We start from the raw sequence: 14,075 nt of genomic DNA, 5'->3' as shown, positions 1-14,075 counted from the left end.
TAATGCGTAAGGACTTACAATGGAGAGGCTTGCACACGACGACCAAGAAGAAAAGTCTCCAGGTGTTAGTCACTTGTTTTTTGTATTTTGTTTTTAAAGAATTATGAAATTTTCCAAGTTTACTGAATTGCAACACTAATTTGACTTCACTTCTCACTCCTGGCCAATGCCTTCGCCCGGTAATAACCTCTACCAGTCCCTCACCTGTACTCCATGATGGTCTTTAAACTGTTCTTGGTAAAACTACAGAAAAAGCATGGTCTAAAGATGTCCTGTGGCAAGAATCTGATTGATACATGCAAGAGAAAATTGAGTGCTTCGCACATAAAATCTTTGCATAATATAACATGTGATACATGTATTTTTAGATTGTCTACTGAAGTTTCTTAAAGTTAAACTCCATGCGCACTGTGGTGATTATGGTGCCAGGAATGCCTTGGCATCCTCTCCACTGTAAGTATTTAAAACATTTTAGAACAGTTTGAGTACTTACTTGGGTTCTGTTGGGCACAGCATCTAAGGTTCAATATATCGGATTCTTGCATAGTAGCTTCCATTAACGTTCCTGAGCTAAGCTCTGCAGGGGAGGGCCAGATTGTTGGCTGAGAGCATCCGTTGATCAGTTTCAGCCAATGAGCTAAGCCATAAATTACTGGGCTAGGCTCAGATAGAGAGCTTTCGACTCTCTATCCGATGTAGATCACATAGTACAAAGAACACATATATTAATGTAAAAATTAGCTAAAAGTTATTATACAGAATAAAAAAAAATATTTTCGCATTTTTTTTTTGTTTAATAGTGTCTTTATGTAGAATAGACATACTTCAGCTATTCAGAGAATATTGTTCCTTTTGGATGAGATTTTAGTAGCCGTGATAATTTATATTTGTAAATAATACAGAAAAAGTTTAAGGAAATAGAAGGTATTTGATATTTTGAACAAATGCCCAGATGTATTACAATTATTTATTCTAAAACTCTCTCTTTAGACGTGAATAATCTTTATATGTGACACTGAGCTATATAACTGTCAGTATTCACCAAATTATTGCGAAAGGTGAGCCCAGCACATTGCTCAAAGGATTAAACGCCAAAATAGCATTCACAGACCCGCCACTCTCATAAATAAAATACAGAACCGATTCTAAACGTAACTAGAATCTAGAATCTAGTTAGCTGAGAGAGAAATATATATATATATATATATATATATATATATATATATATATATATATATATATTTTTTTTTTTTGGAACCAGGTGGTTAACACACATGGAGCAGAATAAAGAACATTCATTTTCTGCAAGCCATCAAAAGTTGCAATAAGAAAGAAATTGATTTCCTGCACAAAAGACAAGAGAAAAAGTAGATTAATCCTTTAATCTTTTACAAAAAAAGGTTGCAAAAAGCTTTTGCAGCTATCAAAAAATCAATATTTGAAATATAAATAAAAAGATAGCTAACAAAAAGTATAAAATCATATTTAACTCCTTCATCAAGTTCTTAAGAAGAATAAATTATCTAACAAATACGCCGACTTGGTGAAAAATAATTACAATTTTAAGATAAGTGGGGCAACCAACAGTTGAATAGACCCACAATTTGCAAAGCTAAAGGAACACTCCGGTCACCAATACATCTTTTTTTTTTTTAATTCTTTATTTTTGCTGTGCACGTTTAGACATTCATTATATCAATGACATACCATACAGGAATCTGGTAAAAACAGAGAATAAAAACAGAGTTATAACCAAATTGAACTAAAACTGTTCCTTATCTAACAAAGGAATTAAAATTAATTAAAGTAGCCCAAACTGCATGTTATGCACTCAGATAACAGTCAGGTCCCTGGGTGTGGGTCCACATAACCCTGAGGGGTAAAAGGGCCAATGTGCAAAGGGTCCCAGACATGGGAACCAGATTAAATACTCGAGACCTTGGCGGGGATTGTAGCCCCAAAGTTCCCAAGAGGGTGGGAGATTCAGCAGGTGAGGTGAGCCTGTGTGTTGACCCGGTGTGTGTCACCACCAGTGACCTGGGAGCCATCCACCTGTAACTCACTCCGGCTTTAGTTGGCATGTGATTGGAGCGAGGGATCTGCGCCATTAAAGTGAGGTCATGAAAGAAACTGAGGTTAGACCCCTCAAAGAAGAAAGGCATCTTTCCCTGAAGAGCTGACATGAAGAGTCTCTTTTCTTGTGCAAGGGTGCATCGGACAATGACGTCTCGTCCTGCGGTAGTCGTTGTTTTGGCAGAGGTAGGTAGACAAAAGATCCCATAGTGGGAAAACATTTTGGCATGACTTGACGGTAAGATGGAGGCATCTCACATAGTGAGGGAGTTCATCCTATGCGATGTCAGCGGGTATGCCTCTGATTTTTATGTGGTTTCGCCTAGACCGATCATCAAGGGTTGCATAGTATATGGAGAGGGCCTGTTGTTGGGCCTGCATGGTGTGTAATGATGTTTTGAGGGAAGACACTTCTTGCCTGAGCTCTGCAATGTCCCCCTCGGAGATGACTCTGTCATTGTCTCCCTACACGTCGGCTTTTAGGAGCGCCACATCTGCTGCTAGCAGTTTCTTAATAACCAACCAGCAGGTTTTGAATATCTTCCTTGGTGGAAGGGGCTTTGCCATCAGTGGGAGTTCGCTCAGCATAGGGGATTTCTGTGTGTGAGTGATCGTGGGGTGCAGTAAGGGTCTCTTGATCTTCTGATCTTCTGGCACTGCCATTTTGGACAGGGTCTGCATCTGAAGCAGCTCACCAATGTTCCTGGTTCCAGGCTTTGCTTCTGGTTGTGGTTGTTGGGATCGCCATCCCATAGCTGGAGTTGCCTCAGACTGATGTGTGTCATGTCCCGGTGCCAGGCCTCCAGCCACTGACAGGTTGTGCAGGAGGCCGCTCCAGCCAAGGCCGCTCCAGCCAAGGTTCGGGGTTGGGTAGTAGGCCTCAGATTTCCACTTTTGTCGCTTTGTCTTAGGAGTCCGGAAAAGCAGCATATGGCGATGCGGTGGGCGATCCGTTGGTTAATATCTGTTGATATTTGGGCTTACGTGTATGGGAACCCGTGATATTTTGGAATATGATTCCTTTTTTTCCCCGGAAATGACGTCCGCTATGTCTCGAGGTTAATACAACTTCAATGCATTTGATGGGTTTTAAAATACCAAGGATTCAAATAAGCTAGCACAAACTTGGAGACAATGAGTGTGAGAAATGGGACCTCAGCAAGCCGTTTCTATTATATATAAAACAGTGCAAATAACGTTGTCTAAAAGTTTTTGTCTGAACCTTTCGACTTAATGATCGACTGAAGCCTTTGTCTATGTTTAAATGGACACTGTAGGCACCCAGATCACTTCAGCTCATTGTTCCCAGGTCCCTTAACCCTGCAAACATAATTATTGCAGTTTATTATAACGTCACCTCTAGTGGCTGTCCATCACGCTATGCATGAGGACATCCAGCTCCATAGGAAAGCATTGTATAATGCTTTCCTATGGGGAAAGCCTAATGTGAATGTGGCCATTGCCGCACATGTGCATTATGTCTCTCTCACCGGCTGACAATGGCAGGGGAGGAGCAGAGGTGGTCCTGAGCCAGCACCGAGGGACATTGGCACTAAACTGAGGTAAGTGAAAGAAGGGGTTTGTAACCCCTTCTGCACCACAGAGAGTTAGGGGGGCACTACATGGAGCTATAGTGCCAGGTAAAAAAAAACGTTGTTTTCCTGGCACTATAGTTTTCCTTTAAGTCCAAAGATAAGGATGAAAGCATCAGCCAGTGTTAATTGCAATGTTTTTGAAAGTGAGGAAGAAATACACTAAAGATACTTTATGCATTTTTATTTTCACTGTGCAACAAGACAATGAGTAAAAAGCTACAATATTAAATCAGTGGTCACAGACTATTAAATCTGGTCAGATATTTGCCAGAGGTGGAGTGAGCAAAAGTTATTATTCTGACTAAATAGAAAAATGATACACTCCCACATTATGAAATTCCCACTAAAAGCAATGATCAGGCAAATTTACCACTGGCATAATGATACCAGCTTTATTAAAAAAATCATCACAGCACTGCAGAGAAACATAATTATTGGTAATAATATTGGTTTATCTGAAATACACCAGCATGTTTAATGGTTCCATACAGTGATGTATCTTGGATTTGTGCTGCGCTAGGCAGGACTAAACTCGGGCACCCCCCAAATCTAATTTTGCCCTCTCCACCCCCTTCCTATTTAAGACCAACACACGCTTTGACAGAGACACGTCCTCATGGACAGCTTGCACTGACATATACTCACTAACTAATACACAGTCATTGGCACATACTGTTTAACAAACACACCCACTCCCTGACAGGCAGACACTCTCAGATACACATACAGTGATATACACACACTGACACACTCACAGACACATAGATCATTACTGATTTGATCACTCCCTCGCACAACGCTTACTGATGCCGGGGCCGGAGTAACGTCATATTCCGGCTCCCGGCATCACAGAAGGGTGTGCGAGGGAGTGGAGCGAGAAGAGCTCAGTGATCAGCACTCCCTCGCTGCCCGCCCACAAAGCTCGTTGCCGCCTGCCGCGAGGGGCAGGGGAACAAAAGGCTAGCAAGGCATTTGCTGGGGCATTTGCTGGGGCATTTGCTGGGGCATTTGCTGGTGCATTTGGGGGGGCGCAATTCTTTGCAGCCCCCCTGGAAAGGGCTGCCCAAGGCAAATGCCTTGCTAGCCTCGCAATGTATACATCGCTGGTACCATACACTAAAAGGGGAAAACAGATATTGAACCTATATCAATCAACATAGAGACCTGCAAAATGCAAAAAAAAATATATTTCAGAAGGCAATCGATGACCAGAAAAGTATAGTAAGTAAGTGGAGGATGATGCAATGCATCAATAATAAAACACCCCAAAAAGGAGTCTGTCTGTCCATTACACATCCAAGGCATGCTACCAGTCCATAGGTCACTGTATAAGTGATGTCATATTGGCAGAAATGCCCTGCAATGGCGTAACGCAAAGCAAGCACATATAATGGTGCACCATCGCTGTGATACGGTATCTGGGGGCTTTTCCTGTGTTTTTCCTGCTTTTGTGCCCCGCCAGTGGAACAGGGCCCTTAAATCAGGATTGACCAATGAATTCTCATCTGGCGGGAAATGGAATAATTTTGTGCAATATAATGTATCAAAGTGCCCTTGTAGTATTTGCATTTGCAGATAGATATGTTTAGAATGAACATGAGTAGACTTGCCCTTTGTGTGGGTGTTTGTTTAACAATTTCCTTTACCTCCTGCCCACCAGGTTCATAATATGTATCATAAAACCAATATTGGGGGGGCGTGGCCGACCACGAAGCCGAGCGGACGTCTTCCCTGTGAGCTCCGTACCGGCCCAGGGAATAGAGACTCAAGCCAATGAAAAAGGAAGAAATTCAACAGAAAGACAGAGACCCCCCAAAGCAGAGATCATGGGGCGCAAAAATAAAAAGCCTCACCGACAAGAACCGGCTAGACAGCCGGATATACGGCTCTCCTTCAAACGGCCGAGGCCGCAACAGCCGCCCAAGATGGCGCCCGAGGCCCAATATGACACTGAGGATTCAGATGCCTCGCAGGCTGAGGCAGCAACCTCACCCCCTCCCTCCTCGGAGGAGGCTTCCATTGTGTCGGGGTCTGAAGAAGACGAGTCACCCTCAACCAAAGGTGACATCAAACGCCTCCTAATAGACCTCAGGAAAGTATGGAAGCAGGACCTGCAGGAAGTACAGGCCGAAATAGGGGTAGTCCACCAAAAAGTGCGGGAACTGGAACTAAGAGAGACCGTTAGGGAGGAGAAGTCTCAGGCTACAGACCGTAGGCTAACAGAACTCACCTCGCAGGTACAGCAACTACATAGTGTGGTGACCACCATGGAAGTCCGACACAGGAGGAAAAACCTGCGGCTTAGGGGCATCCCGGAGTCAGTCGAGAACACAAAGCTCCTGCTGTGGGTCCGCAATATCCTGACAGCTATGGGCGCCAAAAGCAACACTGACTCTCCGCCGATCACTTCAGTGTTCAGAGTGAGGAAAGCTGCCGCAGCACCTAAGGACGCACCCAGAGACGTCATAGCGGTGACCAGGGACATAGTGGTGAAATCCGAAATACTGCAGCACTCCAGAGAGATGGGGACGGTGCCACATGAAGGCCACAGAATATCGATTTTTTGCTGATATCCCATTCTCGGCTCTAGCAGAGAGAAAAAGGCTAGCACCAGTGGCCAGAAGGCTAAGGGACTCATCCATCAGGTACCGGTGGGGCACAGAGGGATCAATACTAGCGGAGAAGGGGGGTGAGAGCTTCACGCTAACGTCCCGAGACGACCCCGACCAATTCCTGCAAAAGTTAAACCTGGCACCTCAGGCGCAGCTGGAGGATACACCAACCTCACCAAGCAAGGCAGTCTGTGGAGACAACGCCAAGCGCGTCTTTAAAAGCTTAACAAAACTTATCACCAAGAAGCAGAAGCCGTGATAGAGGCTTGGATACCCGCCCTTACCCTCACTGGCCCAACATCAATCCACTGACACCGGATGGCTCCTAAATACCTGTGGCCCAATGTCAGGGTACCTGTTGTCTCTACCTCGGAGGAGGTGAGACACTTAGACGTCCGTCCTCTCAGGGGGGCTGACTCACCTGATCCTCGCAGTCCTCCCGGCCGTTTACACGCCGGCCGCGATTGATCCGCCTCCTTTTATGACGCGGCGCTCAGTAGCCGACGTCATGACGACAATCCGTTCCGACCTGTCAATCAAGTCCCGATCAACGAATCAGGACTCGTCGGGGGCGGGATCATCAATTAAAGAGCCAAGGTATAAAATAGGGTTATGTGTAATGGTTCATTGCCCTGTCGTGGTTCTAGCTAGTCTGGTCACTCAGTGCTCTTATTGCGATTTGTCTTTTTGGTTCTGACTCGGCTTGTATTTTTCTACCCTGCTTACCTCTCTTATCCTTTTGACTCGGCTTGTCTCTCGCTTACCTGCTCTCTCGTTCCCTCGACCTCGGCTTGTCTCTGACCATTCTTTGCTTACTCCTTACGTTAGTCCGGCCATTCTAAGGTCCGGTATACGTACCTAGCTCCTGTTTGTATTCTGCGTGTTGGATCCCTGTCCCGATCCTGACACCCACAAGGGTCTAGCACCACTGCGACCTCTGGCAACAACATTTGAGAGGAAGAGTCGGACATATGCACAGGACAAATATGCAAATTTGCACCCCTCTGTCCTTGAATACTCCCATTATTGTTTGTTTCCCTTTTTGTTCTTCTTATAATACATATATTGGAAAAGTTGTATAATGCTGAGAATAACTCAATAAAATACAAATTTAAAACCAATATTATTATATCCCTGTACAGTCTGATTTACTAACCTGTATTCCTATAATACTGATATAAAACATCTAGTCTGTCCATCTAGTTTGATGATCTACCTGCTTGATTTTATGAAAATACGTGCATGTTTACATTTTATAAATCCTCAGCATCGTTTGCCACAAGATCTTCAAAAGTTATTTGAGGTATCTATTCCTATTCTACACTACAACTTTCTCACCATATTATATCCCATAGTTCGTTCTAGTGTTCAAAAATTATCCTTATACTGATGTGCCTTCTTTTCGCTCTAAATATAAAAACACAGACGTCATGGGGAGCAAATTTGTTTGTTTTTTTTTGGTTTGTTTTGTTTTTTTTAGGGACATGCATGCAGTAAATGGTCTACTCTGGGTAATCAAATAGCACTCCATGGGAATGAAAATGTATTTATGAGCAGAATATCCCATTAATGGGTCGCCACTTACATTTTATAGTCCACAAAACTACTGAATGCAATTTTATACACTTTAAGCTCAGAGAACAAACTGGCAATAAATGTTTCCAAATGGGAGGATAATTTTGCCACTTTATCGAACAGACACTTAACGTACATGAGTTCACAAATACTGCCTCTTTTTCTGTTTTATTCATTGAGACATTACATTGATTTGAGAAAATGTTATCTTAAATTGTTAAACATAAACATACAATAAAACAAACGATCATGTTTTTTTTCGTCTCATTGACTGTGGTAAGCATCTTTTGGTTGTACAACAGAGGAGCACATTCTACAAAGATTTTAAAATGAGGTCTTTTATTTGTATTACTTATTGATAAAGTGGAAACATGTTTCGCAGTGCTGTACAATTGAGGGAGAATAGAGTACAATATACATAGACCAATACAAAAGGTAAAGAGGGCCCTGTCGGTAAGCTGAGATCTAGCTATTATTGCTCTATTGTACAAAGTGCTTAGATAGACAGCCGTGAGCTTACAATCTAAAGGATATAATGGGCATTTGAGACATCAGATAGAAGGGGGAATTTGGAAGTGACGGCCAGAGAAAATGAATGGAAAGTTGCAGTGGGTGGAAGAAGGGCCAGGTGTGAAGTGCAAAATTCAAGCCATACCGGCAGAATTAGCAATATACTGAAAGCATTTCTAGTATTTTTTGTGGCTGGCAGCGGGGAGGGGGAGGAAGGCAGTGCGGTGCCTGTGCACTGCATACATACTGTCTGTCTGCCTCTCGTGCGCCCCACGTGTCTTGAGATATCAGAAGACGCGAGTCACATGACCCACTACCTTTAAATTAATTAAACCTACAGAGAGCTCAAGAGGCAGACATTCAAGATGTCTGTACACATACACACTGTGCTGCCTCCCACTAGACAACAGGGAGGTCATGAGCATGCTACCTGGGTTCTAGGGTAAGACAGGGGATGTCATCCGGGTCCTGTAAGTGCTAAGGATGCCCTCTGTGTCCTGGGTTAAAGGGAATCTCCAGTGCCAGGAAAACAATCCATTTTCCTGGCACTGGAGAGTCCCTCTCCCTCCCACCCACCAATCCCCGGTTACTGAAGGGGTGAAAACCCCTTCAGTCACTTACCTGAGGCAGCGGCGATGTCCCTCGTCGCTGTCTCCTCCTCCGCGCCGCTCCTCCTCTGAATTGCGTCGGCCGGTGGGCAAGACTGATCCCGCCCACCGGCCGAGGAGACCTACCGCATATGCGCTTTAGCGCTCCCCATAGGAAAGCATTGAAAATGTATTTCAATGCTTTCCTATGGGGAAATGAGCAACGCTGGAAGTCCTTTTCCTGTGCTATGAAGGAGGAAGTGACCTCTAGTGGCTGTCTAGTAGACAGCCACTAGAGGTGGAGTTAACCCTGCAAGGTAATTATTGCAGTTTATAAAAAACTGCAATCATTACACTTGCAGGGTTAGGAGTAGTGGGAGTTGGCACCCAGACCACTCCAATGGGCAGAAATGGTCTGGGTGCTTGGAGTGTCCCTTTAAGAGGAGGGGATGCCATCTGGATCCTGGGGTAAGTGCAGGGGATGTAATACAGGTGCAGAACAAGTGCTGGGGATACAATCAGGGCATGTGCAAATTGCTGGGGGAAGAGAGATGTCACAGAGCTGCTGGGGGCAGTGCAACGACACAGATCTGCTGGGGGCAGAATGATGGCACGGAGATGCTTCAGGACAAAGAGCTGGCACAGAGAAGCTGAAGGGATGAAGAGAGATGGCACAAGAGGTCGGCTGCAAAAAGATGTCAGAGAGAGTCTGGGGCAGAGAGATGGCACAGAGAGGCTGGTGGCAGAGATATGGTACTGGCAGGCTTTTTGGAGACATGTATGGCTCTTTGCTATGATATCCACATTTTATGAATTTACTGCTCTTTTGCAAGTTTATGCATTTACTGCATATTGGCATAATATACTTGTAAGGAATCCTGTACTTGCCTTGACGGTCCGCCGATCAGCTGTTTCTCAGATCGAGCGGACCGCTTCCTCCGATCATCCTGCCCATTCTGGTAGTCTCCTGGACCAATGTACACACGCCCCTTATTATGATGCAGCGCACGCGTGCCATCATCAGGTAATGGGCAGTACTGAGGGTGGGATTTACAGATGCCCTCTCACGTTTTGGGGCTGTGACTACATCAATTATGCCCCCAAACATATAAAAACACATTTAGCCAGTGTTTCAGTGCCCTGTTGTGGTTCCTAGTTTACTAGTGTCCCAAAAGTGCATTTCTTGCTTTTTTGTTATAGACTCTGCTTTTCCCTGACTACTCCGTTTTCTGGTTCCCTGGATTTGACTCTGATATTCGTTTTGGTTATTCTCTGGTTTCCTTTGACTTAGGCTTGTTTTACTATTCTATTCATATCACTTTTCGCCCGGCCATTCTAAGGACAGGTTTAGGTATTTATTTTACCTATGGGAGGGTTATTATTCTGTGTGTAGGATTACCAATTTGTGACATTACAACAGGGCCAATGGATCCTGCAGGTATCAATCCCCCGGGTGTCTCTCATGATATGCATCTGGATGGTCTTGACCACAGGATGGCTCAGTTTGCTCAGGCTTTACAAACTTTGTTTAACTGTTCAGAGAACATGCAGCCCGAAGGTCATGATCAATCCCTGAGTCCTATTGCTGCAAGTTCTGACTCATATATCCGTAGCAATACTAACATGACTTTTCCTTTGCGCTATGGAGGGGATCCAGTAGGTTGTTTGAACCAGATAAGCATCCATTTAGCTTTCCCCTAGATTCTACCCTTGTGATAGAGCAAAAATTGGTTTTATGATTACGCTGCTTACTGATAAAGTTCTGACCTGGGCTAAACCACTTTTAGAAAATTATAGTTCCCGAGTTTATGATTATAAGGAGTTTGTCATTGCGTTTAAATGCACATTTGATCCAGGACAAGCCAATGCAGCAGATTTGAGGGAGACAAGCCAATGCAGCGAGATCCCTCTTAAGATTGAAACAAGGGAATCATTCATTAGTAGGCTATGCCTTGGAGTTTCGCACTCTAGCAGCAGAAATAAAATGAAATAATCGAGCTTTTGCAGACGTATTCTTTAATGGCTTATCCGATTCTATTTTGGATGAGGTAGCCGCTCGAGAATTACCTGAAAGCCTAGAGGAACGCATCACTTATCTCTCCCTTATAGATGAGAGGTTAAGACACAGGCAAAACACTTGTGAAAGGCATAGAAGACCTGCTGTAAGATTAGCACCTACTTTGCCCTCTGATTCTATGGCTTTGGCTATCCCAGAATCCATGCAGTTAGGTGTGACTAGACTGTCTGAGGCAGAAAAGATACATAGAAGGAGACAGGGTCTATGTATGTATTGTGGTAAGAGGGATCATCTCCACTTATCTTGTCCTGAAAGACCGGAAAACTCCAGAGCCTAAGGTCTAACAGAGGACCAGCCTTGGGTGTTTTAATTGAGTCCTGCACGACCATAAAATCTGAAAAAAGTCTTCTTATACCTACCACCTTGAAATCGAAGGTAAAAGAGATACATACCTTTGCTCTTCTATATTCTGGTGCAGCGGAAAGTTTTATTGACAAAACTTTTGATAATAAATACTCTCTTCCTCTCAAAGAAAAAACGACAGCCTTGGCCATTGAGGCCATAGATGGTAGACCATTGGAAGACTGTTACTAAAGAAACCATTCCACTTCTCATGATAGATGATGTTCTTCATAAAAAAATAATAATCTTACAATCTATTTCTTCACTTCCCTTTCCTATTGTTCTACGTTATCAATGGTTAACTAAGCATAATCCTGTTATAGATTGGAAGAAGGGTGAAAAAGTGAAGTGTGGTTCTTCTTGTATCAGAGGATGTGTTACTGAGATTAAACCTCTCAGCATTATCAATGTACCTACTTTGCCTCCTTTATCCACAAAATACCAGAGATATGTTGTGCTATAGGAGAAGTGTTTGATAAAAGGGAAGCTATAAGTTACCCTTGCATCATTCTTGTGCTTGTACCATTGTACCAGTTACTTCCTAGAACAATGCCACCTAGTGGTTCAGTGTATACTCTTTAATAAAATAATAACATTTTAGAGGAGTACATAAAAGAATCTTACCAAGGGTTTTATTCACAGGACCTCATCTCCTGCTGAAGCAGGATCCTTTTTCATTTCTAAAAAGAGGGTGATCTTGGGCCATGCATTGACTATCGTGGACTCAATAAGATAATAGTCCGTAATAAGTACCTCATACCTCTTATAACAGAAATTTTGACAGATTCAAAGGTTCCAGGGTTTTAATTAAATTAGACTTACGAGGTGCATAAAATTTAGTAAAAATCAAGCTGGGTGATGAATGGAAGATGGCTTTTAACACTGGATATGGCCATTATGCATATATGGTAATGCCTACATGAATTTGTGACATATTGATAAATTCCTCTTGTCTCGAGGAACAGCATAAACACGTAAGATTAGTACTCCAGACATTGTTGAAGAATGGACTATATTTCAAACTTGAGAAATGTCTCTTTGACCAAGAAAACGTGAATTTCCTAGGTTATGTTATATCTGAATCCGGGATCCATATGGATCCACAGAAACTAAAAGCCATTCGTGATTGGCCTATTCCTAATGGGTTAAAAGCTTTTCAGAGATTTATTCGATTTTCCAATTATTATAGGAGATTTCTAAGGAAGGGGTTTTCCTCTATCCTTTTTCCTATAATGAACATGACTAAAAAAGGAAAGTCTAATCAAGTATGGACCCCAGAGGCCTTGGCTGCCTTTCATACTCTTAAATAAGCATTTGCTCCTGCCCCCATTCTGATTCATCCTTCTCTTCCCTTCCTTTTGAAACTAGATGCTTCAGACTCAGGAGTAGGGGCGATACTCTCACAAAGAAAGGCTCCAGATCAACCTCTTCACCTATCTGTTTTCTATTCTAAAAAATGTGTCTAATACAGAAAAGAATTAGGAGATAGAGAGTTGTTGGCCATTGTTTTAGCCTTAAAGGAATGGCATCATTTGCTTGAAACATCACTCATTCCTATTACTATCCTACTGCAAGACAGGCTCGTTGGTCTTTATTTTTTACACGTTTTAACTTTGTACAAAAAGAGAAGTCCTGCGCTTAGTCCCATTACTACTGGGCCAGCAGCAACGACTACAATACACATCAGCCCCAATATATAGTAAAAACCAAAGAAAAGAAAATGTTACTTGCGCTTTCTCCTTAATCCCTATGTATATTTAGACAAATGGAGGTCATTTAGTTGCTCCAATGGCCATTGGAGGGAATGCCCGCCTGCCAACGTCAAGGCAGACCCCCCTAAGCGGGTCCTAACACTGACCCTTCAGCCTGCTTCCTTGAGCTTCTGGCAAAGATATCTCTAATGAGACAGAAAGGGGTATTTTTTATATACACCCCTATACTTATTAACCCTTAATAGGGAACACATGGGGTGGTCTAATCAAGTATGGACCCCAGAGGCCTTGGCTGCCTTTCATACTCTTAAATAAGCATTTGCTCCTGCCCCCATTCTGATTCATCCTTCTCTTCCCTTCCTTTTGAAACTAGATGCTTCAGACTCAGGAGTAGGGGCGATACTCTCACAAAGAAAGGCTCCAGATCAACCTCTTCACCTATCTGTTTTCTATTCTAAAAAATGTGTCTAATACAGAAAAGAATTAGGAGATAGAGAGTTGTTGGCCATTGTTCTAGCCTTAAAGGAATGGCATCATTTGCTTGAAACATCACTCATTCCTATTACTATCCTACTGCAAGACAGGCTCGTTGGTCTTTATTTTTTACACGTTTTAACTTTGTACTTACCTATAGACCAGGTACAAAAAATACCAAGGCTGATGCATTGTCACATCAATTTGAACCTGTGCTACTCACTGAAGTTGAGATGTCTCCTAGAATGCCTAAAGAGAGAATAATAGCAGCTACCTAGTTCCGAGTGAGTTCTGAGTTATTGAATACCCCTCAGAGAGAAACAAAATGACGAAGCACCTAGTCAAACTCCCCAAAATACGTTATATGTCCCTTTTGGTCTAAGGAAAAGTGTTTTATCATTATGTAATGATAATAAAACCGCCGGCCATCCTGGAATAAAAAAGACTTTCTCTCTTCTTTCTTCCCAATTCTGGTGGCCTTTCTCTTACACAAGATATCAAAAAATATGTACAGGCTT

This window comes from Pelobates fuscus, chromosome 7 (assembly GCF_036172605.1).
Source record: "Pelobates fuscus isolate aPelFus1 chromosome 7, aPelFus1.pri, whole genome shotgun sequence".
Taxonomy (NCBI): domain Eukaryota; kingdom Metazoa; phylum Chordata; class Amphibia; order Anura; family Pelobatidae; genus Pelobates; species Pelobates fuscus.
Note: the sequence above shows the minus strand (reverse complement) of the source record.